We start from the raw sequence: 27,002 nt of genomic DNA, 5'->3' as shown, positions 1-27,002 counted from the left end.
AAGTGGAATCAAGAGATGTTTATGTCTAAGGCTCCCTGAGAAGAACCCCAATTCCTCCTTGTTTAACCCCCCTACTCTTGTGTGTGAGATTTATCTGCTTGGCATTCATTGCTTTACCATAACAACCACAGCAATATGTATACAGCACTTAGGAATATGAAGTGATTTTCACATCTACCTTATTACTTGAATCATACAGAAATTCTGTGAATGCTACAGAATAAGAAAAGGTGGTTTAATGCAGGGAATTTGAGCAAAAGTTTGGAGTTGAGAAGACCAACTTGACAGCCAGGCATGGTGGCACATGCCTGCAATCCCAGCTACTCAAGAGGCTGAGGTGGGAGGATTGCTTGAACCTAGGACTTTGAGACCAGCCTGGACAGCATAGTGAGATCCCCATCTCAAAAAAAGAAAAAGATGACCAATTTATTATGGGGCTTTGCCATGGTATTAAACCTCCCCAAGTTGTGGTTTTCTCATCTGTAAATTAGGTAAAATGGTACAAATAAATTAGGGCATTTGTGAAGATTAAATAACAATATAAACAGTAGTGCCTGCCATATATTAAGTACTCAATACATGTTTGCTATTATTATCTCCATTTGATGGATGAAAAAACTGAGAATCAGCCTCAGAAAGTGACTTGTCTGATGCTGCCAGAGCTGGACTGGAGCCCGGATCTCCTGACTTCCAGCCGGCTTTGGCTGTTCTAGCTCATGGAATCAGCGTCATTGCATCTCCTCTCACAGTAAGCACAGTGCCACTGGGGTGAAGATACATTTAAGTTGACAGGGAAAATAAACCTTATTGTTTTCTTTTTTCAAATCAGGATTTACTTCAGGGTCACTAAAACATTGCTATGGTTTGTAAGATTTGTTGGAATTTCTGAGTATATTTTAATTGCTAAACCTTGCTTGAGGCTCTAGGGCAAAGGTGTTTGTGGTCCTTTGTTTTAAACAAGATGAATAAACAAGGAGGAACATGATAATCAATGAAGAGGTTGGACTGGCTGGGTGCTGTGGTCCTTTAAGCACAGACACTCTGACTCTTACTGCTCATTCATCACTTCCCAGCACAAACCTGGTGGGAAACTGGCTAAGTACCCAAGTCATACCTCTATGCCTTCTAGATTTGTATTCCCCTAACCTTTCAAGGAAGAAAGTGGATCTTGGAGCAAGGTGGCAAGCTAGCTTTTGTGAGAAGCTTTTAGACTACACTTGCTTCTGGGTAGGACCCTTTCAGGAAGAAGTAGACAAACTGGAGTGTCTTGGCCAAGATCACACAGAAAGTTGAAGAGGCAAGGCTACAAGTCAGGTTTCTTAATTCCCAGGTTAGTGTGCTATCTGCCAAACCATACAAATAACCCTAAAAGCCTGAAAAGAGTCTCTGAATGTGTGTATGAGTTCATGCGCGCAGGTATGTGCAGAGGGGTATAGGAAAGGGAGAAGACTGTTACACTGCATGTCCTTTCCTGTTCTCCTTTCCAACACATGTGTGCTCAAGGGACAGCTTTGGGACAGGATCGACATTCCTAAAGAGTATCAGTTTGAGGCTTGTGTACACAGAGAGGTGGAACATCTCCACCACATCCACTAGAAATTTGCCACTCAAAATGTGGTCTTTGAACCTGCAGCAGATGTGGCACCTGGGAACTTGGTAGAAATGCAGCATCTTGGTCTACAACCTGGACCTACTGAATGTGACTCTGCATTTTAACAAGATGCAGATGTGATTTGTGGGCATGTTAAAGCTTGAGAAGCACAAACTAAGAGATGATAGAAACTCATAGGCTGGCAATATATGTCTGCACTGTAGGTTGCCAACCTCTGGTCTGGATGGGAAAAGAATAATGAGTTTGTTCCATGTGCAACTTTGATTCAGTGGTAAATTCTTGGATCACTGTGCTGAGAAATATTGATGGAATTATTTTCATGTTCAATTAGTGATAACTGCCATAGGTTTGGAATGGAGAATAGGCACTTGTGGGCTAGGTAGTCACCATCACTGAACTAGACTACCTCGAAAGCTCTTCCAGCTCTGAAATTCCCAAACTTTCATGCTGGCAAACTACTCTTGGGCTGGAGGCTGGGTGACGCCTTCTGGAAGTTGTATTGGTTCTGCTCTTAGCTAGCTCTGTGATCTTTGGGGAAGTCTCTTCCATCCTTGGAGCCTCAAATACCATGTCTGCCCCTCTCTAGGTTTACTGGGAAGCCTAAATAAGATAGGGAATATCAAACAGTTCTGTGGACCAAAAAAGGTTGTAGAAATAAAACGTATTTATGTAACAGTGATGAGGAGAATGAAGACAATTAAACAGGCTCAAAGAATATCTGTGGCATTCCCAGAACATAGAGAATGAATGGTCAAATCAGAGTCAGAATTCAAATTTCTCAACTCCTGGGTGGATTGACTGTGTCTTGGGATTAGTTCTACATTCCATACCTAAACCCTTGAAAAAGGAAATCATATAAATGAACACATCCAAATTTAGTGATGATGATATGGTAACTGCTAATATCTATTGTATATGTATATTGTGCCAGGAACAAAACATAAAGTTTGTTACATGTATGGTCTCTTTTAGTTCTCACATCAACCCTTTGAAGTGGGTATTGTGTATACTCCCCCTGTGCGGGAAGAAACTGAGGCTTAGAGTGTGACTTTTCATTGAACATCTTGCTTTTTAATGTGGGATGATGTCTTACATCCAAGGGTTACAGTTATAATGGTGGAAATTCAGGCCCCAAGATAAGCCAGTTGAATGGGGGGAAGGAAAGGTACTTTTTGGATAGAAGCAGATTGGCATATTCTAGTGCTCCTGAAATTCCACCACAAAGTGGTGGCAGGTTCTGCCAAGAAGGCTTGGCGTGAGCTGAGTTTGTCACCTTGTAGCAGTATGTGCTGCCCTGGCCCCTTTCAGGCTGAAGATACTGTAGCTGGCAGTCCTAGTGTGGGGAAGTGCCAAGTCAAGTTGGAAGGCAAGACTTTTAGACAAGATGACCAGCAAAGGTGGGGCCACAGAGCTGGGCTCGACCAGAATGCTGTGCTCCGTGTTTACAGCGTGGAAACCATCTCCAAATTAAATCTCCTGTACTTGTCACTTGGGGAGAGGTGAGGGAGAGCAAATCAACAGAACACAGAAGCAAGAGAACATGAGCCCTTTTCCTATCCTCAATAGCTGCAGGCCCAAGGAATCCTGAGAACATTAGTTCTAAGTTTAACCAGTAGGGTCCATAAAGAAGTTTTCTCCCACCATTAAGCAAAACAATGTAGTAAGTGTTTGGGCTCTGAATTGATCAAGTCAGTTCAAGTCCTCTGCCAACATTTGCTCGTTGCGTCATGGTGGGCATGTTTGTTAGTCATTAAACCTCAGTTTTCTCATCTGTAACGTAGAGACAACAATGGAAACTGCCACATAGATGCATCAGGGAGATTCAGTCAGATCATACATTTAAATTCATCACAGTGCCTGACACAGTAACTATTCAAAACATTGATGGCTTTGAACAAAGTTATTGTTAGCGTCATTATCATCATCCTGATTGTTAGGGTATGAGGGGTCTAATAAATCGCAACTCTTTGCTTGAGTTCTGTGTCAGAAATCTTCATTAAGAAATAAGACAAAGAAATAAACAGAAGTGAGACCAAAATGCCACTTTTATTACTGGAAAGCTAACACTGGAGGATGTAGCCTGAATGGACAGAGTAATAAAGACCTGCTACTCCATCCTGGCCAGCACAAGCCCCCTTCTTGGGAAAACCTACTTCTGTACAATTCGCTGCCAAGACGATGGGTGTGAGTTCTCTGTAGGTCACCTGGCTCAGTGAGGAAGAGAAACAATTGTAGAGCTTTCTACACCTGTCCTCAAATCCTTATCTATAAGCTCCTCTCTGCAAGGAGTGCAGAGATCAGGGGAGGGGAGGGTTGAGATGGGGCAAAAGAGGCTGGGGAAAGGTTTAGATTTTATAATAAGGAAGACTACTCCAAGTAAAAGGAAATATCAGGAGTGAGCAAGAAGAGCTTCTTCTAACCTTCATATGTTACCGTGTAACACAAACAGTGGTGTACTTAGCATATTTGACATTTGGAGAAGATCATTTAACATTGCCTCCCTCAATTAGATAACACAATTATTTTCAGTGATAACTGTATAACAATCAGAAACAACCTTTGGTTTTCAAACAATCGACACATCAGAATCATTCATTTAACTTATTTACTTATTTTCTACAGAGTCTTGCTCTGCCATCTAGGCTGGAATTCAGTGGTGTAATCTCAGCTCACTGCAGCCTTGAGCTCCTGAGCTCAAGTGATCAAGCGATCCTCCAGCCTCAGCCTCCTGAGAAGCTGGGATTATAGGTGCTCACCACCATGCCTGGTTAGAATTCATTTTATTTTTAAAGGTGTTATTCAAACTCAGTAATAGTTGACATCTGCACTAAACTTTTCACTTACCAAACAAAGATATTATACTTTACATTTTGTACCTGTCTCAGTATTTTACATTTTAAACCAAAATAGAAACTTTAGGTGTTTCCACAGAATGACAGAACTGAATGATCTCAACTTCTGTTTTCCCTGCTTTACAATCACTGTGCTATCCTTGTTTATTCCAAATCTACTGTTTAAATGCTGGAATATGTAGTGCAACAGGGGCTGGAGGCAGGAACTGGGCCCAAATTTCAAACTGTCACAAGCTTTCTTTTGAAATTAATGTGTGGGGCTCAGCCTAAACATTTCAAACTTATTTATATATTATCAAAGTTCCATAGTAACCTTAGCAATTATTTTGAACTTAGACCAACCAAGATTTTTGGGAGAGGAAGGAGGCATATTTTACCTCTGGCATTGTTTCGGATTTCAGGCACCTGGTAATAATAAAAAGCAGATGCTTTTTGATAATTTTAAAAAGTACTGGTTGGGCGCAGTGGCGCATGCCTGTAATCCCAGCATGTTGGGAGGCCAAGGTGAGTGGATCACCTGAGGTCAGGAGTTTGAGACCAGCCTGGCCAACATGGTAAAACCCCGTCTCTACTAAAAATACAAAAATCAGCCAAGTGTGGTGACTCACACCTGCAATCCCAGCTACTTGGGAGGCTGAGGCAGGAGAATTGCTTGAACCTGGGAGGCAGAGGTTGCTGTGAGCTGAGATTGTGCCATTGTACTCCAGCCTGGGCAAGACTGAGCAAGATTCTGTCTCAAAAAAATTCAAAATCCTCTACAGACAATGCACGCCCTTATTGCCCATATATCAGGGACAGATTGCGTCCCTTTTTTGGCTTCTGTTATGCTACTGAATAAACACTGTGCAGGACTGGGAATCAGGATTTCTGGGTCCTAGACTTATCTTTGCAATTCTTAGTTTCTAATTGGGTAACTCTCATTTCCTCCCTTGGCCTCAGTGCTCCTAACTGTAAATGGAGGGGGCTGACCTGAGTCATCTCTAAAAATTTCTTTTCTGCTCTAAACTCTGCTTTGAGAAGTCATCTTTTACCAAAGAGGGTAGACTGGAAAATGCATTTGAAATCTAAATCTCTCTCTGTTCGGGGAGTGATGCTGATTTATGGGGATGAATCAGTGAAGGGAGATCATGTGCCTTTGATTTATACCAGAGGCATGATGTGCTTGGGCATATGCAGTTTTGAAGGAGCTGAGAATAAAATAGAAGAAATTTCAGGGTTGGCTGCACTTGAAAGGAAGAGGAGGAAGCTATGAACCAGTGGGGGTATTGATGGTGATGATGGTGCTAGCAAACATTTATTGAGAACTTATTATATGCTAGGCATGAAATCTTCATAATGTCATCATCATGAAGATAATCATTATTTATCACCAGCTTGCAGATAAAGAAATTGGAGCTGTGCTCAAGGTCACATAGTTGGTAAATGGCAGTTGTGGGGTTTGAATCTAGGTTGTCTGACCCTAGCCTCTGTATTTTAACCATTGCAGCAGAAGGCTTGGATGTGAGTAGTTATTTTCCCTAGACAGTGTCTCTGCTCTGGGCTGGCCATATCCAGGGAAGGGTGTTACCGGGTCCTGGCATTACAGAAAGGGTCTAGGAGGCTCTGTTAAGGCAGGGTTTGGCTTAGTTTCAGAGCTTTCCTGTTTCTGGCATATTGTAAAACCACTAATTGTTAATATTCTGAGGGGGTTTTGCATCTCTGATCTACCTTCCTCTTCTTTGAGGCTACAGAGACTGAAGTTTCAAGGAGGGCAAGTGACTTATTTAAGGTGACCTGGATTTAAGGGCAGGTTTGGAACCAGGATTTCATCAACTCGTCCTGCCTTGACAGGCAAAGTGTGACCTGGCTTCTTCCCATAATCTCCACCCTTGGTCTTGGGGTTCCCAGGCCACATTTTTCTAGGAATTATCCAGGTCTGGCACTTAGTTACCTCTACTGTTAAGTGCTGGGTTAAACAGAGGGATGACATTCAACCCCTTCTCATCCCACCACAGGGATCTTTTGTCCATGGGTGAACTCTGTTGTTCTTGTACTGAGTTTCACAATGATTTTAAAATTTAATGATTCTAGCAAGCATTATTTCCTCCTGTAAAGAACCCAAGAGGCTTATACTACACGTTACTATTCCATTTGAGTACAAACTCTCTCTGCTAGGCATTGGAGTCATAGACAGACATAGTCCCTGCTTTTATGAAGCTTATAGTGTAGTGCAAGACAAATGTTAAATAAGCCACAAAATAATTAGTTAATTACCCTTGTCATTATTTAATTTATATTTGCATATGAGGGTATGGAGATTTTTCCCCCTAAATGTTATGTGCAGTCTAAAAAGAGCTATGAGCTCTTTTCTAATCTTAGCTTTTCTCTGAAATCTTATATTTCATTTTTATTATATCGCACTTTGTTTAAAAAATGTGGCATATTTTACAGTACACTGTCAAAAATGTCACATTGTTCTTTATCCCAAACAAATGAAATTTACCTTGTAACCAAGTCTCTTTTTCTAAAATAGCTCCAGATCTGAACAGAGAACAATGGAAGGTAATACATCTTCTACTGCAATTGCCTTAACATTCATCATCTTTCCTCAATTTTTTTTAATAAAAACTAGAGATTAGAAGTCTATTTTGTTTATATTTCAGCCAAAGTTTGTTGAAGACTGCAATGGTCCAGGGGCTTCCTGGACATGCATGCAATAAGTTGTAATACCTGATATATGTTATGGTTTTTTTTTTTTTCCCCCTCTCTGGATGTTTCAGTTGTGACCACCAGTCTTCTAATTGCGCTTCACAGTGCACCATAGTAATCCCATTTTATAGAGCAAAATGGGTGAGATGTTTCTCATTTTACACAATGAAGAATAGAATTACTGACTATAAGTTTGGGAATTTTGTCACAAGTGATATTTAGTCTCTTAAAACCTAAACAGATCTAAATTAGAATAATACCATCTCTGCTTTCATCCATCCATTCAACAAATATTTCTTATCTGTATGTATCTTGCACAATCCTGGCTGAGAATACCCTGGGGCACAGAACAGGCCAAATCTCAGCTTTCATGGAGCTTATATTCTAGTAGTGCTGACTACTATAAACAAGTAAACAAATACACAAGATAACATCAAATTGTGATGAGGGCAGTTCAATAAAATTACTAGGGTTATGGAAATAAGACTAGCTTGGTGGTGATGGGCACATCTTTATTGAGGAAATGACATTAAGTTGAGTCCCAAAGGAAAAGAAGAAACCAGCCAGGTGGGGAGTGGAGTATTATAGCACATGCAAAGACTCTGAGGCATGAGCCAGCTTAGTGTGTTTGAAATACCAGAGAAAAGCAAGATTTGTTGTCTAAAGAGCAGAGGTGGTGGTAGGGAGAGTAATGGGATGGGTGACTGCAGAGGAAGCAAGGTCAGATCATCTCAGCCTTTAGGGCAAAACTAGGGAGTTTGGAATATTCTAAGTATAGCTGGGAAGCCAATGAGGAATTTAACAAGGGAGCCATAATTATATTTTAGGAATACCATTCAATGGAATAGTTTAAGGGGAGCAAATCTGAAAGAAAGAAAGATGCATTTGGAGGCTGTCACAGTGGTCCAGGCAAGAGATGATGGTGGCTTGGCCTATGACGGTGGAATGGAAATGGACAGATAGGAAGTTTCAAGACAAATTTAGGGACCGTGGCAAGGGAAAGAGATTTAAGGCTATCTCTGAAGTCTGGCTTGAGAAATTTATTAGTTACATTGTCTTGGGAAAAATTCTTATCCTATCTGAATCTGAGGATTGGCTGGGGCATGACGTGAGACCCTGGGAGGAGACTGAAGACCTCGGTGGGATAAACCCAGGGCAGGGAAGGGAAGATGGGGAATGCTGTTGGACATCTGTGGAGTGGCTTAAATTGCTTCTCTACCAAGAATTATAAAATGTCACAACCTGAAGAAACCTAAATTACCAATAGTGTCAGTTACTCAAGGAAAATGACAGTGACATATATTGCTTCAGCTCATACTTATAATACCTAGTTAGTAGAAATTGAATAAAGACCATTTCTTACCAAAATTTGTATTATTCAAGACTTTTGGGGTTACAAGGAAAAGAAATGCAGCTTGAACTGGTCAAAGAAGAAGAAAAATTATTTGCCATTACCATGAAAAAATAAAGAGCTAAACTTCAGGTTTGGTGAAATCCAGGTGCTCCTGTACTGTTATCTGTCATCTGATTCCTCTGAGTACAGGATCTTCCTTCCTTTGTGTTGGCTTTTCTCAGACAAATTTTCCTGAAGGGGTAGCTAAGATGGAAACCCTTTCTTCAGGTTGGTATGTGAGCAGCTCCAACAGAAAGTAAGCACCTGTTTCCCAATAGTTACAACATTAAGTCCAGGGGTAGGTTCTTTCTGATCTGGCCTGGATTGCATGCTCATCCCTAAACCACTCTCAGTGGCCAGTGGGTGAACTACGTGGATGGCTCAAGGTCTGGCTGGTAAAAGCGATTGCCCGTATTTAAACCATATGAAAAGAAAATAGACGATTCCCAAGGAAAATGGAGCTGCTGTTGCTGGAAGCTATAATGCATGCTGGGGAGGCAAGAATGACAGACCCGCCAGGGGTCCCATGAATTCCAGTTCAGAAGCTCACCTGCCAAACAGATAAACCCTGCATCTCCCTTCACTCATTGATTCCCCAGAGGTGGTCAAAACGGGGATGTGTACAGTCTGACAATGCACAGAAGGCAGAAGCAATGCATTCCATATTACTGTGGCTTCAGACCTGGGTAATATGAACATTAAGCCAGGTACAGAAACTTTTGAAACAAAGAGATGGGTAGTTTGACTTTTCATGCGTGTTAGGGGAAGATGGAGGTAAATGGCAGTGAGGTGGTTTTACTCAGCTCTCCTCCAAAGCAGACATTTCTTAAATCTTCCAAATGCTTGTCAGGTTCCTTAGAAAGCATTTTATCACAGTATCATAGATTGTCAGAGCTGGAAGGTAACTCAGAAATTTTTCAGTCCAAACTGGTTCTCTATTCAGATGAGAAAACTGAAGCCTGGAGCAGTGAATCTGGAGAAAGGTCTTGAATCCAGGCCTGTGGCTTTGTTCCTGTGAATAGTATGTTGAGCTTCTTAATTGCTTCCTGGGTGAATTTGCTTCACATATGAGCTGTCTTTTCTCTTTTATTCCTACAAAAAGAATCTATTTAGTTTCCTGTGGGAGATTATATTGGTCCATATTTCACTTTGCTAATTCTTGAGTTTAAAAATCCCTCTGAGAACTGAAGGTTCTTTGGAAGATGATTGGTGGGTGACAATCACCCATGAGTCACTTTGCCCACAAAGAACTTAAGACCATGGATAGCTCTCTTGGTTCTTTGACAAACTCAGTCTCTGCTGGACTCCATATACCCCCAGCTTCACTTTCATCCAAACCGCAGAAAATGTCTTCTTCAGAAGCATCGCTTTATTCAGTAACAAGCCTGCACGTTCTGCACGTGTATCCTAGAAATTAAAGTATAATAAAAATTAAAATAAAGTAAAAAATAAAAAACATAAAAGAAGCATCTCATACATATGTCTTATGGTAGAGCATCTCCTCCTGAATGAGGGCAGACCGGTCACATTGGATGAGAAACCGGAATAAGTGTCCTGATTAAGATCCTGAATGATGGACTCAAATATCCTTGCCTGTGAATTTAGGCTCTAACATTTATTAGTTGTGTGACCTTGACCAAATTATTAAACTTTGTTGAACCTCAGATTCACTATATTTAGGATGAACAGATTCATATAAGTCTACCTTATTACATAGTTGAAGTAATTAAATGAATGCCTAAAAGTACTCAGCACACTGCCTGGGAGATTTTAAGGGCTGAATTTATACGTTAGTTGGGTGGTAGTGGTGGTTGTTTTAGGTAACACTGGAAGAGAGCTTGAAATACTGTGTAATTCATTCAAGATATATGGTGATTCGGAGTAGAGTGTGTACTGTTGAAAGATTAACTCTACTTGGCCCAAATCCCACTCTGTCTATCTCTTTGGAGTCTCTAAAATGTAGACATTCTGCAGTTTCTGCTACAATAACCCTTTATTTTATTATACAATCTTAGTGATTTGTACATGCTCTCTTGAATTCATTGACTAACCCTGATACCTTCCTCTCCTTCAATGGAATAGGTTCCTCCTCTGATCAATACCTGTCACTCAACAAGGATTCAGTGAAATGATGCACATATAGCACTTAGTCCACAGTGGCTGGCACATGGTAACTAATCAATAAAATGTTAGCTACTGATATTACTCTTACGACCACTCTTGGAATTATTATCAAGTACCTGGCACAGTGATAGAAATGAGAATGAGAATGATGATGATGAGGGATATCTGGGGCCACCAAGGCACAGTTTTTACAAAAGGCTAAGCTTTACTCACATTTATCATCCTATTTTATTTTTCCTAGTGGGAGAAATAATTTATTAGGTCAACTTCTTCTCATCCCTCTTTTTAAGGTGAATTAATGTCAGTCTTTAAAAAACAAAACAACTTTTCTCATAGATCCTGTTTGTTACCTGCTGCTTCTAATCATTTCCTCTTTACTAATCTGGTTTGGTGCTCGAAATAGATCTTAGTGGCTCAACATCATCCATTAGAGAGACAAGATTTCTCACATACAAGTTTGATTTCATCATTGACGTAAGTTTTCAGGGCATTCTCTCAAGCATCCTATGATTTAATCCTGAAAATAGCCCAGGGTGCAAGCATGTTCCTGTTCCTGTTCCTGTTTTTCAGAGATGGGTTAAGTAACTTGCCCAGTGCCAAAGAGGAATAAGTGTTCCATGTTTGGATGGAAATTTGCTCTGCTGTATCACAAGGGCTCTCATGGAGTTTGGTGTAAGTTGTCTCTTATAATGGGGTCAGCATGGGGGCGAAGTCATTACAGCTGTTCTTCATATTGCCCAGGGGACAAATGTAGGGAGGAAACAGAGCAGAGACACTGACATTCACCAGAGGCTGAGCATGTGGGCTGCACCAACAGTAGTGGTAGGAGTTTAGTTGGTATCTTTTACCATTACCCTCAAGGGTCCTTCCACTGGCTCAACTCACTCCCTTGTATTTGTCAGGTTTAGTAGTGCTTGTTATTTCTCTGTGTCAGTACTGTGACGGATATAGAGAAGACAAACTAAGAGGACTATTTTTGAAATAAGATATATCTAGGCTTGAAATCAGCCATTTACTAGCTGTATGAGCTTGGGCAAATATAGTATTTTCTAAGCCTCAATATCCACATTTATAAAGTGGAGACAAGAGTGCTTGGGCATATCTTCATATTACAGGGAAGAGTAAGTTAATAGTAAGGATAAGTAAATAAAGCTGATCATCATCACTGCTTTTATTATTTTAAAAAGGAGAGCCCTTGAAGCATGAGGGTTGAATAGAGGAATTGGTTTGCATTCTGCAAACCCAATCATAGGCTCTCATTTCTCACTCCTTGTGTAATCTTGTTATTGCCCTTAGATTCAGGTCAATTCATTATACACTAATAATTTCCAAATGTGTATTTTGAGCCCCAGATATGCACCTATAACTGCCTAATTAACATTTTTCTTAGGTGCTTCAAAGGCACTGCAAATTGCTATGTTGAAAAGCAGGAGTTATAATCAACTCCCAAACCTGATCATGTTCAGGGTTCTCTCTCGGAGTGAATGAACCCTCTGTCTGGTCAGTTGTGCAGGCCAGAAGCCTGAGGCTATTCTTAAACACCTTTTCTGATGTGACCCATTAGAAAGTTCTGTACGTTTGGCCTCTTTGATATACACTGAATGTATCCATTTCTTGTCATGCCCGCACCTCCCTGGTCAAATCTGGCACTATCTCTTGGCTAGACTGCTACAACAGTCTCCAAGCTAGTTACCCTACAACTCTAGCTTCTTTCAGGCCAGTCAGAGGGATTTTTTTGGGGGTAGGCAATGATCCTGTGTCCAACCCCTACTACCCAGTCTTATACCTGAATATCTCTTTAGTGTTTTCTCTTTCATTTTAGGATTAAAGAATGCTCAAGGACATAGCCTATAAGACCTATCAGGATCTGGGCCCTCGCTCTCCCTAAGGCTCATTTTCCATTATGTTGTCTCTTATGTTTTCTCTGCTCAGACTTACTGCCCATCTTACTGTGCTTCCTGCTCACTATGTTTCAATCGTAGGCACTTTGTCCATGGTTGTATCTCTGCCTGGAATGTTTTTCCATCCCATCTTCTACCTAAACTGCACCTACTCCTCCTTCAGATCTTAGATTAAGCCTTCCCTGACGTCCATAACTAGTTCAAATCCTTCTTTTATAGGCTCCCACATTATCCTGAACCTCTCCTTCATGGCACATGGTACAGTTGCAATTTTACATATACTTTCAAGATTTTTATTTTATGTCTGTCTTTCCTGAATAGTCTTTCTCTGTTTTGCTCATCACTGTTTTCCAGCACCCAGCACAGTACCTGGCACATAACAGATGGTCAATGAATATTTGTCCAATGAATGAGAATCCTCAAGGAGGATTCATGTTTCTGGTCTCAACCTCCTGGCTTCAAGTGATCCTCCTGCCTCAGCCTCCTAAAATTCTGGGACTACAGGCATGAACCACTGCGTCTGGCCTGATTCATGTTTCTGTACCACAGTTCTAGTTCATTGATCTCTAAGTGATGTTTTGTATATCATTAGCTAATGTGCATGGTGATTTACTGCTAATAAGTGTCAAAGCTGGAACTTGAACCCAGGTCTTCTGTATGACAAGCAAGCAACGTAAGAGTCTAACTGGAAGGCTTGCTGCTTAAATGGCTCCCTCTTGATTCAAGAGTGAAAGGGGTATGATGATCAGAGGCTTGCCTTAGGAGTATTCCTGCTCCAAAGTCAATGATCTAGAACTGTAGGTTTAGAGATGTGGATAAGTAAATGATTCATTGGGAAACGGTGCTGAGCCTTCTGAGAACCTTAGGAAACATATTCTTTTTTACTCCGGGCTGGTCATGCATAGGACTTAGAAACGAATGATAACAGAATATATTTCCTATCCCTCTTTGACATCACCTGAGTTTCAGTAAAATGTCATCTTCTATAAAGGGTGGAAGGGAGTTTATAGAGCTGGCAAAGTCTGATCACCTCCTGTCTCTTCCACCAACCCAGATTTATGTTCCTACCTGCTTATTAACTTTTGATGAGAAATGTCATGGGAAGAACCTGCATCTATGTGTTCCCTTGATTTATGTCTTCCACTGCATTCTCACTGCTACCATCATAACATCCTTGCCACCTCAAGCACTGGTCCTATTTGGAGCATTGATAATATTCGGGGTACAGCATCAATTCTCCCTGAGCTTATGTATTTCTCATCTCAATATGTTAGTCTTCCTTATTCAGAGAAGCTCAAGGGACTATAGTAGTTCCCTGTTACCTGCAACATCAACATGAGGTTCTTCTCCAGGGTCTTCAAGTAATGTCTTAATCTTTTTGCATTTGTCTTCATCTCCTATTACTCCTTAGTATATATTATTAGAATGTTTTTTCCCTCATTTTCTATCAACGAGTTATATAACTCACATGTTCAAGTACTTACTGAGCCCTACTATGTGCTAGGCACTGGATTGCACATTGGGGTACAGCAGGAGCAAGATAGTCACAGCACCTTCCCTCATGGACCTATGATCCATAAGGAGAGATAAACATTTAAACAACTCCATTCACCATTGCTTATTTGATTAAAATGGTAGCAAGGGCTACAAGGAATGGAGGGGTGCTCAAAGTATGTTACAGGGGAACCTTACTTTGTAAGGAGAATCAGGGAAGTCTTCTTTGGGAGGAAACAGTGAAGTTGAATCAGAGATAATTCCTTATATTCATTCCCATTTTCTCTCTAGTCCTGTGCTTTTTGAATCCCTAGGAAAAGCAGCCTTTCTTCCCTCTTTCTACACAAAAGCTACACATTCCTTAGTTGTAGCTTACTTCAGTGAGTTGACTGAAAAATATGGCAGTTAAAAGCTCAGATGCTTAAATCAGAGAATTGAGGTCAAAACCCAGCTCCACTATCTCTTGGCTTGGTGTCTTTATGCAAGTTATTCACATTGCTAAGCCATAATTTGCTCAAATGCCAGGTGAGGATTATAATACATTTCTCTCGGGATCATTCTGGGTGTGAAGTACTTAGTACCGTGCTGACACTTAGTAAATGCTCGATTAATAATGGTCAAAATTACCATAATGATCAGCTCCTGGGTTGACTTCCAGTACCTGCTTCCTTCTGTTTTTTTTTTTTTGTTTGTTTGTTTTTTTAAACTCATTCTATAAACACTAGCCAGATACTCTGTCAGATGTTGGAGACACATCAGTAAATAAGGTGACCCTGCCTCAACTCTGGAAAATCCTTTTGGATCTCAGCTCCACCTCCACGGTGAGGGCCAAACCCACTCTTAGGCTCAAATGACATGAACCCAGGCCCTGAAGTGACATAATATGACACCTATTCCCATACCTGCTTTGGAGACTTGGTTCTGAAACTTTTTCTCTGCCTGGTGCCCTGTGCTTGGACCCCTGCCCAGGTTACCTGCCTCTACCTGAGTTTCCCACAGGGCTGGTGGTAGCCTTTTGCTTGCTGGTTCCTCTATCTCGTATCACAATCAACACAGCTCTGCTTGCAGAAGCTCGTAGGAAAAGGCTGGTTCACTGATCATGCTGAGGGCTCCAAGATTAACTTTGGTTCTTGGTCAGTCTTATCTTCAAGTTCATGGGATTTTTTACCAAGCAGCTCATGTTGACTTTGTAGCTTTCACTCCCCAGGTTGGGCAGCACTGTGTGGATGCTAGGAGTGCTGACTTTTTGGCTGGGCAAAACACAAAACCTGCTGTCTCCAGCTCAGGCCCACGAAGAAGGTCCATGGGCCTCCTGAGTGTCCACTGATGAGAACTAACTTTGAGAATATGGGATCAAATCTTCCTTTGTGGGAACAACTCCTGTATAGCCTGACTTGGATATCCACAGAGTTGGGGCTGACGTATTCTGTATGATAACCCCCTTGGGGTAGCACAGAAATCTTTAACTCTTAAGAGAATAACCCTTTCTTTTTAAATGAACTCTTTATACAATAGATAAAGTGATGCTTCTCAGAGAGGGTGAGGCTTAGCTAGGAGGGTAGAACACAGACTGTGGTTTACCATCCTTGTCCACCTGCCCTCCTCAACCTTAGGTCTGCATTTGAGACCCATCTATGAAATATGCTAACTTAGGACTTGGAAAAACATCCCCCAAGGCTTGACCTTGAGTTCCTCATTTGTGGGGATTCATTCATTCATTCAACCACACTCTTAACCCCAGATATGTGCCAAGCACTACACTGGGAATACTGTAACACACAAAATGGACATTGGGGTGATGGGGCTTACTCAGGTGAGGGAGACACAGTCATGAAAACTAAGCCTATGACAAAATGAGTGAAGGAGAGTTTTGCTGTCCTGAGAGAGGTGTGGTATGGCAAGGGTGGGTGTGGAGGCAGACCTTGAGTGGTAAGGAACAGAGTCTCTCCTAACAGTATAAACAAGGGGCAATGATACTATATCTTTTAACCTTACAGGTATTGATTGTGTAGCTAAGTGAGACAATTTGAGAGCTCTTTGGCTTCAGACACATGTAAAAACTGCTTCTCAAAAGTCACTTTCCAAAGATAGTAGCCCCTTTTCTTATACAATCTAATGAGAACTGACCCTCATGAAATCCTAAACTTATCCTTTATCGCCTTAATTGTAGTTATTAGTTAATTATATATTTAGCATCTGTTTTCTCTCTAAAGCTAAAAGGATGGGGATTGTATCTGTCTTCATCTGTCTAACCCCAGCCCTGACTATAACTGAGTAGATGCTCGATAAATATTTATTGAATGGGGCCGGGTGCGGTGGCTCAAGCCTGTAATCCCAGCACTTTGGGAGGCCGAGATGGGCGGATCACGAGGTCAGGAGATCGAGACCATCCTGGCTAACACGGTGAAACCCTGTCTCTACTAAAATACAAAAAATTAGCCGGGCATGTTGGCGGGCGCCTGTAGTCCCAGCTACTCGGGAGGCTGAGGCAGGAGAATGGCGTGAACCCGGGAGGCAGAGCTTGCAGTGAGCTGAGATCCGGCCACTGCACTCCAGTCCGGGCGACAGAGCGAGACTCCGTCTCAAAAAAAAAAAAAAAAAAAAAAAATATTTATTGAATGAATCAATACAGTGATTAGAGAGGACACTGAGATCTAATATGTGGTTTGGAAAATTATAGTATTCTGCAGATTTGGAAAATGTCTCATTTGGGGATTTAGAGGCCACTGAATCAACCTTATCTTATGCATGAGGAATAAAGACCCAGAGAGGGGAGGCAACCTGGCCAAGCCACACACTGAGTCACTGGCTCACTGTGTTATTGTTCTCTTAGTTCGTGGTTGTTTTCTTCATAGCTATGGCTGTTTTATCTGAAGTGAGATAAGCTCTTAGGATTGTCTCTTAAAGTATAAGTCTGTGCCTCTGTATAAGGACTCAGGCAAGCAGAGTAGCCACCCTTGGAAATCCCTCTCTCCTGGCCTGCTGTCAATGCCTGGCACCCTGCCATTAGGGGAGCATCACATTGCATTCAGTTTTGTCCTCTACAACTGTCTGTTTGAGAAGGCATGTGTGATCGGGAGAGGTAGCCAAAACCCCATTTGGCAAAACATGTATCTAAGTGATCGGCTGCTTGGAATGTGAAATTAATATGAACATGAATGTTTGTTTAAAGAATGCTAGCACTGTAAAGAGAGCTATATACAGAAGGGATAGTTAACTGATGGGTAGAGAGGAGGTGCAGGATATGTGAACTCAGTTGGATGCAGAGAGGATGCCACACAGACACAAAGAACCAAAAGGAAATGTTCGTAGAAATTAAGCATTGGCAAGAAACATGAGTTGCTGCAAGTTGCAGGCACTGCACTTCATGGAGGAAAAGGATGGCATAGATGAACCAGAGGCAGCTCGGTCAGTTTGTTGTTGCACTACCCAAATTGTTATTGGATGCTCCCACGTGCCCAAGCCCTGTGCCAATGCTTGGACTCTGGGCAGAGCAGAGAGAGATGGTCGTCCCTCCTCTCATGGTGCTTGTAAAGTGGATGGAGAGACAGCTATTAAGCAAGTAATCATGGTAAAAAATATATATATATAAACTGTGATAATTGTGCCAAAGGAATGGAACGTGATCCTGTGAGAACAAGTAACATGGAAACTCCCCAAGACTGTGTGCAATGGGGAAAGTGGAGGGGTAGGGGTGTGTGTGTGTGTATAGGGAGTGAGCAGCCTTTCCTGAGAAAATAACATGAGCTAAAACCTAAAGGGTGAGCTGAAGCAACTAGATAGGTGAAGGCATGAGGAAAAGCGAGAGTTCCACGTAGAGGGAACAGCATGTTAAAAAGCCATGAGTCAGAAGGAAGCAGGTAGCAGGGAACGGAGGAAAGTAAGGGAGCGAGGGGCTTAATTTCTGCGACACAAGGCTTGGGAGGGGAAGTAGGGATACAGACCTTGCTGATCCTAGAGTCTCAGTGCTACTGCTACTCAGAGTGGTCTTTGTATGGGGGCTGCACTTCAACGGTGAGTTATAGATCTGTGGGGAGCTAGGCACAGAATGGAGAGTAAGCTTTTAGTGAAACTTGACAGAAGAACTTTGTCTGCTGAAGCTAGTATTTTGCATATCTTTTTAATTCATTTTCAAGCAATTCATTGTTATTTTACAATTTTTCAATTGTTTTCAATGGATTGGAGTCAAGGAAACCTGGTCATTTACTCTAGAATTTGGTCTTATTCGGAAGCCTGGAATGATTTTGAATAGGGGCATGACAAAGTCATATGCTCAGTTTTGCAAGACTGTTGTGGGCATAGCAGAAGGCCAGGAGGCAGCAAGGGGGCTAACCCAGGGAGCCTGGAGAGAGGAGGCTGCAGCTCAGGCCAGGGAAGTGGCTGAGAAGATGGAGAAACATAGATGGATTTTGGATTGAGCAGGACTGGAAACTAAGGCCTGAATTTCTTTGGCAGGAATTTTTGTCAAGGCAGACAAAAGAGAACAGAAAAGAGGGCTTTCATTTGGAGAGAGCCTGGTGGGTTGGTAGTAGAAATTTTTATTGCTGGCAGTACAGAAGGTCCTACACTTCCCAGAAAGAAAAGTTCTCACTCCCTCAATGAGCAAGAGAGCTGGGAGCACTCGTCTGGGTGGAGTCAGAAACAGGGAGCCACCCATGGCTCATCCACAAGTGCTGGGTGCTGGGCCAGAGAAGGGCACTGGGGAGGTTTGACCCTTGAAAGTGTTCACTAGCTCTCTACAACCTGCAGGTTCATATATAAGGTGGTTAGTGCTTTCTGGGGCATGTGGAAGAGTGAAGAGCTCAGTAGACTGAGTTGCCACGGTAGGGGAAGACCATGTCCCAAAAAATAGGCTACTTTGTGTGAAGGGGGAATTCTACTCCAGTCTTTGCCAACAAAGCATCACCATTTTGACCTTTGTTTTTGATCCCAGGTGCGGTCTAGCAGTAGCCTAACCAGGTGTCAGGGATAGTTTGGCAGAGGAGAGACAGACATGGTGGGGTGCACCTGAGTAAGCCGTTACTGGTGTTATCAGGGCCCCTAAAAGGCTCTAGAAGACTGGCTTCTTTTAAATATTTCTCAGTTAAGTACTGGTCCTTCTGTGGATTCTGCTGCATTTGGGATATTTCATTTATCAGCCACATTGCTGCAATAAATCAAATTTGCTCTGGTGATACTCTTTACATAGTGGCAGTTGGAAAATGGATTCAGGTCTTTGTCAATTTAATCTCAGATCTGTTTTGCTGAAGGCGAAGCCAAGAGGGTCACAGAATCATGGGCCATTGTCACAATAGAAGGATGGTGGTCCTATCTGGTAGAAGTTGGAAGCAGTGGTTAGGTAGAAGGCCTGACCCTCTGTCCACACTTTTCCTATTCACAATGCTTTTTACTCCTGTCAGGACATGCAAATTTAATATGATAGAATTACATACTATCAGAGCATAAAGATATCTTAATAATTATCTATAACTTAGAAATGGCAAAAATAAGGCATCCTTGCCATTACTTCCTTTTCTCTTTCAGGCAGATGTCAAGAATCGATCCCTGTATTCTATGTAGCCTCAGAATCCTTCTCAACACACTGCTCCAAGCAGACACTACTGATCAGCTGGAGTTAGTATGTAGTCTAAGGAGACTTATATTAGTTTCCTTGGACTGCTTTAGTGAAGTACCACAAACTGAATGATTTAAAGCAACAAACCTTTTTCCTTTCACAGTGTTGGCAACTAGAAGTTCAAAATTGAGGTGTCAGTAGGGCCATGCCCTCTCCAAAAGGTCTAGGAAAGAATTCTTTCTTGCCTATGAGTTTCTGGTGGTTGACATCAACCCTTGGTGTTCCTTGGCTTGTAGGTGCATCACTCCAGGCTCTGCCTCTGTCTTCATGTGGCCTCTTTCCCTATTTGTCTGTGTCCAAATTTGCTTCATTTTATTAGGATACCAGTCACAGGATTAGAATCCACCCTAGTTCAATTGAATAGAGACTCAAACATGCAGAAAATTTGTAAAGTCATACATGAAAATGATGATCTACATTTACGATGCTGATGAACTCCAGGGAAGAAAAAGAGTGATTGAAATTGAGAAGAGGTCCCCAGAGTGATTTGAATCTATTTGTAATCCATTACTGTGCCCAGCTTCCCACAGACCTATAATTCACAGTAGGAGTGCAGCCCCCCACATAGACCACTCTGAGTAGCACCAGGCCTCTAGGATCAGCAAGGTCTGCATCCCTGCTTGTCCGCCCAAGCCTTGTGTTGCAGAAATCCACCCTAGTTTATCCTCATCTTAACTTAATTACATTTGCACATTTATCACAGGTGAACAGAAATTTTGGGGGGTATACTATTCAACCCAGTGTCACACCTACAGCTATCCAGATCCCATTCTAAATTTGTATTTTGCAGATGAGAAATTTGAGGTTTAGAGAGAAAAAGGAACTTGCTGAAAATTACATGATTATTAACAATAGGTGCAAGATAGGACTTAGAATTCCAGACTGCCAGTCCAGTGTTTTTCTGGTCTATATCTGAATGAAGCATTAAAATAAAGACAGCTCCTCTTTCCCAGGAAAGACTTAAATAATCTAGTTTGATTATTTAAGTTTGGTTTCTTTCTGTGAATTTCTACCCTCAAGAGTAACCCAGCTGAGCAAGAAAAGTGACAATTCTTGCTTTCAAGTTATGATGCGTTCCATGAGACTGAATCTGAAAAGAGATTGTGGTAAAGTCAAGTCCTGACCCGCCATGTGCTGAGTGTTCCTAGCCTGATTCCAAGCACCACTCTGGATGTACAGGGAGAGATGTTCAACAGGTATTTGGTGAATTTGATGTGCAACACATGTTTGGTAAATAAAAATTTCATATATCATTTGCTTTTGCCTGTTTTGACACAGAAGAAACTTTGGAATAATAAAGCTGATTTGGGAAAGGTAGAGAGAACTGGAAGTGTCTCTAGACAGACTGTTAAAGATACAGACCAGAAAGAAACGGGAAGTGGCAAAACTGGGGACTGCCTTTTTCTATTGCATTCACTTCATGCTCATTCTGACTCTAGTTTCCAGGGAAGGAGGGAAGAGAGCAAACAGAATACCTTTGCAGTGTTTCTCGGCTTGCATTATGCCAGGCATTGGGCTGGGTGCTTTACAAACACCCTTGATGTAATTCTCTTAACTTAGGTAGATGCTATTATGCCTACTTTATAGGTTAGGGAAAAGTAGTTCATTTGTCCAAAGTCACACAGCTAATAAATCTTGAGGCCTGGACTGAAAGCAAATCTTTTCCAAACCCATTTTATTTTTAAAATTTATACCTAACTGAGTTGTGGATATCACTTCTGTTTCAGGAGCAAGGCATGAGAAGCTCTATCTTTGCAAATAATTTGCTTTGGATAAAGCTATTTCTTTTGTAGAAGCATCACATTAAAAACTATTTTTGTGTGTCCCTTAGAAATTCTCGTGAGATTTCCATCATATAGCCTTTAGATAGTGTGATCTTCACAATTACATGGTGGACCCTTAGGACCCTTAGGTGACTTAAAAGAAAACCTTTATTGAGGTATAATTTACTTATTATAAAATTCATCCACTTTAAATATGAAATTCAATAATTATTATTATATTACAGAATTATGCAACTGTCACCTAAGTTGAATTCCTTTAGTAACTTAGTTTGTACACCAAAACGGATCAATTATCCAAGAGGATAAGAGAAATCATTGCAGATATAAGGAACAACATGAGTAAAGGTGTCAGGATGGGGACGTAGAGATCATATGAAGAGGAATGGATAGTCCTATTTGGCTGGGTATAAAATGAGTAAAAAGATAAAAATAAATAATACCAGGGCAGGTTAATAACAATGAACAGATCATTTCCAGAGAGCTGGTTTGGTGGGAAGAAGGCACGGATTATTTGTTGTCCAAGGCAAAACTGGTGGAGAAAGAAAGGAGGGAGGGTTAGTGACATTCCTCTGCTTTTCTCTGTACTGTAGAGGGGACCACGGTGGGGCCTCCAGACCAGCTGGATGACAGCCAGTATGCCGAATGATGGATTTGCCAGATGAGCGAGTCATTAATTCCCTGAGGATATGTTATCTTGGCTTGCTCGTGGCTTTATCTGTGAATGAATGGGCTTTGTCTGACCAGAACTTTATTGTCTGTTAATTTTGTCACATAGGGCCCATTCCTGCTGTTTATCTTCTGCCCCTTGTCTTCTCCCTGCTTGTTTCCCTCTATCTCCTTCTCCTGCCTCTGTCCTGGAGGTAAAATGGCAGTGGGCAATTCTCCTACAGTGAATTTGGGTATTTGTCTGGCAGTTTTATGTGAACAATTCTTTGCTGAATTGATTTCACTGTATTAGCTTCTGCCTATCAGCTTTCGAGCTCAGACAGTTGGCTTTGATAGATACTTTGCCACTCCATGATTTCTACATTGGCCTTTTGGTGCTTCCTTTTTCCCCTGCATATAAGGACAAAGACCACAGCCATCCTCAGCAGGTCACGAGCTTCAAGAAGGAAGAATTGTAATAGCAATTGTGAACTTCTTAGGCTTCCTCCAAAGGAAAGGGTGAGGGTAAATGGAAGGCATTGTACAGTTACTATGTGATACCACATATGTTAGTTTTTTTCTCCAAATCATTGCCTAGGGCTCTGTTTTGAAATTGGTTTTTACCCTCCTTGCTCTTATTGCAGCCTTCGATGCTCCCATTCCATATTTAACTTTTCTGCAATTCAGCACCTGCTCTGTTAGCACACTTCCCTTCCAGGCTTTTAGCGTGAGGCACCTGCATTTAGAACAGCCTAAGTTGTGGGGGATCAGGGTGCACTCACAGCCCAAACTTCTAGAACTTGCTCTCATTCCAAGGAGGGTGAGGGCCAAGGAACCTGGACCCCAGAAACACTGCTCCTCCTGCCTTACTTAGTGTAGTGATTGAGAGTATGAATTCTGGCTTGAGCCATAGCTTCGCCACTTACCTGCTGTGTGACCTCAGGCAATACCTTAAATTCTCTATACCCTAGTTCCCTTATGTGTAAAATGAAAGCCACAATAGCACCCACCTCATAGGGTTGTGAGAAAATCTAAATGAGTTAACCCACGTAAAACACTCAGAGCAATGTCTGGCATATAATAAGTACCATGAAAGTATTAGTAACGTTGATTTTCTTAGCTATTAATTCTTATTTCCTTTTAAGCATATTGGGATGGAGTCAGGAGGCCTGGATTGTGTTCCAGGCACAGTTGTTAAGTTGCCGTGTGACTCAGAGATGTCATTTCTCCAAAATTTGGCTTCCTCTTCAATTAAATGAGACTTACAGTCTCTGACCCCTCCCTGCTCATTGCCCAGAGTTGCTCTGAGGATAAAATGACATAGCAGACATAAATAGGCTTTGTAAATATGAGAGAGCTGCCTACAGAAATGGTGGTGAGATGTTCCATGTTCTGTGGAGGGATGACCTTGTGAAGGTATTCCTTGGAAGAGGTGGCTTGTTCTCAGGGAACAAGAGTCCTCCTTGGAAACAGTGAGATCCTGATTATTCTCAGCCCTTATTGGCTTAGCATTGTTTTGAGATGTCTTCTTTCTGGGGTCTCCTGGGAGAACAGTGGCGGTATTACCTCTCAGCTTCAGCATTCTTAGTTGTAAACAACAGAAATCAGTTCCTTTTAATTTAAGCAGTAAAGTAGCAAAGGAGTTTATTAGATGGAGTTGGGTAGCTCACAGAGTGTCCTGGAGCACCAGAGAACTAGGAGGCTGTGGATCAGTGGCCAGAGTCACACAGCAGAACTGGTCCAGAAGGGATGCCACAGTAGCACTGCTGGGCACAGGCTCTGCAACTCATACTCACATAAGATAAGAGTGTTGTAGGGGGCACCCAGAACTGGAACTCATCATGGTCCAGCAATCTCTTAGCACAGCTACCCTCTGTGGGGAGGCCTTATTCTCTACCACCCCTGACTAACTTTTCTTTTGGGTGGGAAACAGGACCACATAGAGCTTTGCATCTATTTTAAGTTCCACCACCAGAGGAAAGGACCACTGTCTTTTGGTTCCCATTCAGAGAAGGCAACCCAGAAGGCAAAAGGATTGTCTCTGCTTGGCTGAGCTTTGGGCTATTGCCCATTCTTGGACCAATCAGTATAGAGCTTGGTGGTGAAATGTCAGGATTGGCCCAGCTTGCTGCCACCGGAAGTTTAGCGCCCTGGGTGGAAGGATACCGTTGGAATGGTGCGGAGGAGGATAGATTTCTCAGAGGTGGGAATGGGAGATGGGAAGGGCTGATCTCGGTGGTACTTTCACCATCAGGCGCTACAGGGGGATTTACAGTCTGCCTTTTTGTACCAGGCCTTCATAATTCCATGTTAGCATCATCTCCCTGTCTCCACAGGGCTGTTTGATCACATCTCTCCTTGTATAAAAAACCTTCATTACTTTCAAACTAGAGTCCACTCTCCTTATTATAAACACTAAAGATTTAACTCCTTTCTTTTTTAAAAATTTGTTTTATAATATATTTCAAACATAAAGAATAATAACATGAGTACATATGTACCCCCAATGTAGCTCTAACAGATTTAACATTTTGCTGTATTTGTTTAAGGCTTTTTAAATAAACAGTAATGGATTACAAATAGATTCAAATCACTCTGGGGACCTCTTCTCAATTTCATTCCCTTTTTCTTCCTTGGAGTTCATCACCATCCTAAATGTAGGTTATCATTGTCATGTATGCCTTTATGAATTTTCTGCATGTTCAAGTCTCTACTCAATGCATAGTATTGCTTTGCATGTTGGTAAATTTTATAGAAATACTGCTCTACTCTACATATTCTTTTGCAGTCTCCCTTTTGCATTGAACATTATTTTTGAGATTTATTCACACTGGTATGTATAGATCTAGTATATATTCATTTTATCTGCTATATAGTGTTTTATTCATCTATCTCTGATTGATGGGTTGTTCTTTTTCTTTTTTTCCACCATAAGCCCTGCTGCAGTGAGCATTCTTGTGTAAACCTTGGGGAGTATACCCAAGAGTGGAATCACATCAGGGAGAAGGACAGGCAAAACAAAGTCATAGCCCAACAACTTCCCCACCATGCAGAGCTAGCAGGTGATTAAGCCCAGGAAATCCCTGGCAGGGCCGATCAAACAGGATTTAGTGGCTTGTGAAATGGGACTTTATTTCTTTAGATAATCCCTTGTAGGGGAGGGGGAGGGAGATCTGAGATCTGACTTCAGCATGATCCGGAGGTAGGCGAGCCCAGACTACTTAAAATATTTGCTGATCACAGAGATGGGCCTTTTGAGTGACAAGTGAATGGTAGAGTGTACCTTCACTCCCCTTTTTCGGAGTCATGCCACAAATGGCGTTTACTCTGCTTTGGAAAAATGCAGGGGTAAGAAAAAGCATAGAGTTTGGAGTCAGAGAGAGCCAAGTTTGTGTCTCTGTATCTGCCATTTACCAGTTGTGTGACCATGTTAATTACTTATATTCTCTGAACCTCAATTTTCTTACCAGTGAAATGAATCCCACTGATGTCCTCTGATTTCAGCCTCAGTGTAGCCACTGCCCTGAGTTGTCTGGATTGGGCTACAGCCAGAAACCTCAGGTCCACCATGCCATGGTTCCTTGAGTCAAGTCCTGTTGGCTGTAGAACTTCAGGTGAGCTCTGAACATTGATGTTTCCTCTTCACCAGGATGTACTGCATCTGCAAAGCACTCTGACTGTCTACTAGGGCCTAAGCCTGTCTTGGAACTCTCTGTGCATGACTATATACCCAGCTAATACTTACCAGGCCTCTTCTTGGTGGGACTTGACCCTAATTCTTATCTATTCCTTCCCTCTGGCCCTGACAGTGGATGTGGAATTTCCAAGAACTCATATCATATTTGTATCATCATGACCCTCATATAGGCAGCTCCACTTGTGGAGCCCTTGCTGTAAACCTGATGGTGAGCTCAGCCCTCTACATGTGTTTACATTGAGGTTGTGTAGGAAGGGTTGAGAGCACACTTCACTTTTTGGAGCCAGATACATTCGGTTTCAAAGTGTGAGCTTCCTTACCTTTTTTTTTTTTTTTTTTTTTTTTTTTAAGATAGTATGTTTCTGGATGACTAGATAAATTTTAAAAAAGATATAAAACTTTTCTCCTGGGGTTATCATAAAGAGTAAAAATGTCATAAGGGTAATGCTTTTAGTATAGTGTCCAGCTCACAGTCAGCACTCAATAAATTACAAGTCGACATGCTGTAATAGGTTGAAGGCTACATGTAGAAGTGAGATAGCCAGAGTGATGAAAGACATGGGCTGTGCAACCAGATGGCCTGAGTTTACATTCTGAACCCTCCGCTTCTATGATACAGCCCTGGGCAGGTGATCGAACCTCTCTATGCTTCAGCTCATTCATCCCCCAAAGGAAGATAATCATACCAAACTCACAGGTCTTCGACTGTGAGAAACAGATGATGTGACCTATATGAAGCAGTGGGAACAGTGCCTGGCACACAGGAAATGATCAATGCATGTAAATAAATTCACTACTTTAATTATTTTATTTTACCATTATTTTAAATACATGTGTATGCATAAATGTATAGGCATATATGCCATGAACTCAGGTTACAAGAACATAACATTATTTTCCTAAAACTGAATCTACTTTCCTTCTTGAAGTCTATTCCACTGGAAGGCAGAGCATGGATTCTCATTACTGCCAGAGGAACTCAGTCATTTCAGTTATTTGGGACTTACAGGCTTCAACTCAGACAAATTCAGGATTTCCCTCTTTCCTTCCGTTCCCTGGAGTTGATATGGCAAGGTGGCAGCGTCCTCAGGCAGGCACACTTGCCACGACCTGGGCTTTGTCATCAGCACCCGTGGTGCTTGGCTGGTAGGACCAAGCTGGGCTATCACTTGGTCCTGTCTGTCTTTCACTGCATGTG

This window comes from Piliocolobus tephrosceles, chromosome 4, assembly GCF_002776525.5.
Source record: "Piliocolobus tephrosceles isolate RC106 chromosome 4, ASM277652v3, whole genome shotgun sequence".
Classification (NCBI taxonomy): Eukaryota; Metazoa; Chordata; class Mammalia; order Primates; family Cercopithecidae; genus Piliocolobus; species Piliocolobus tephrosceles.
Note: the sequence above shows the minus strand (reverse complement) of the source record.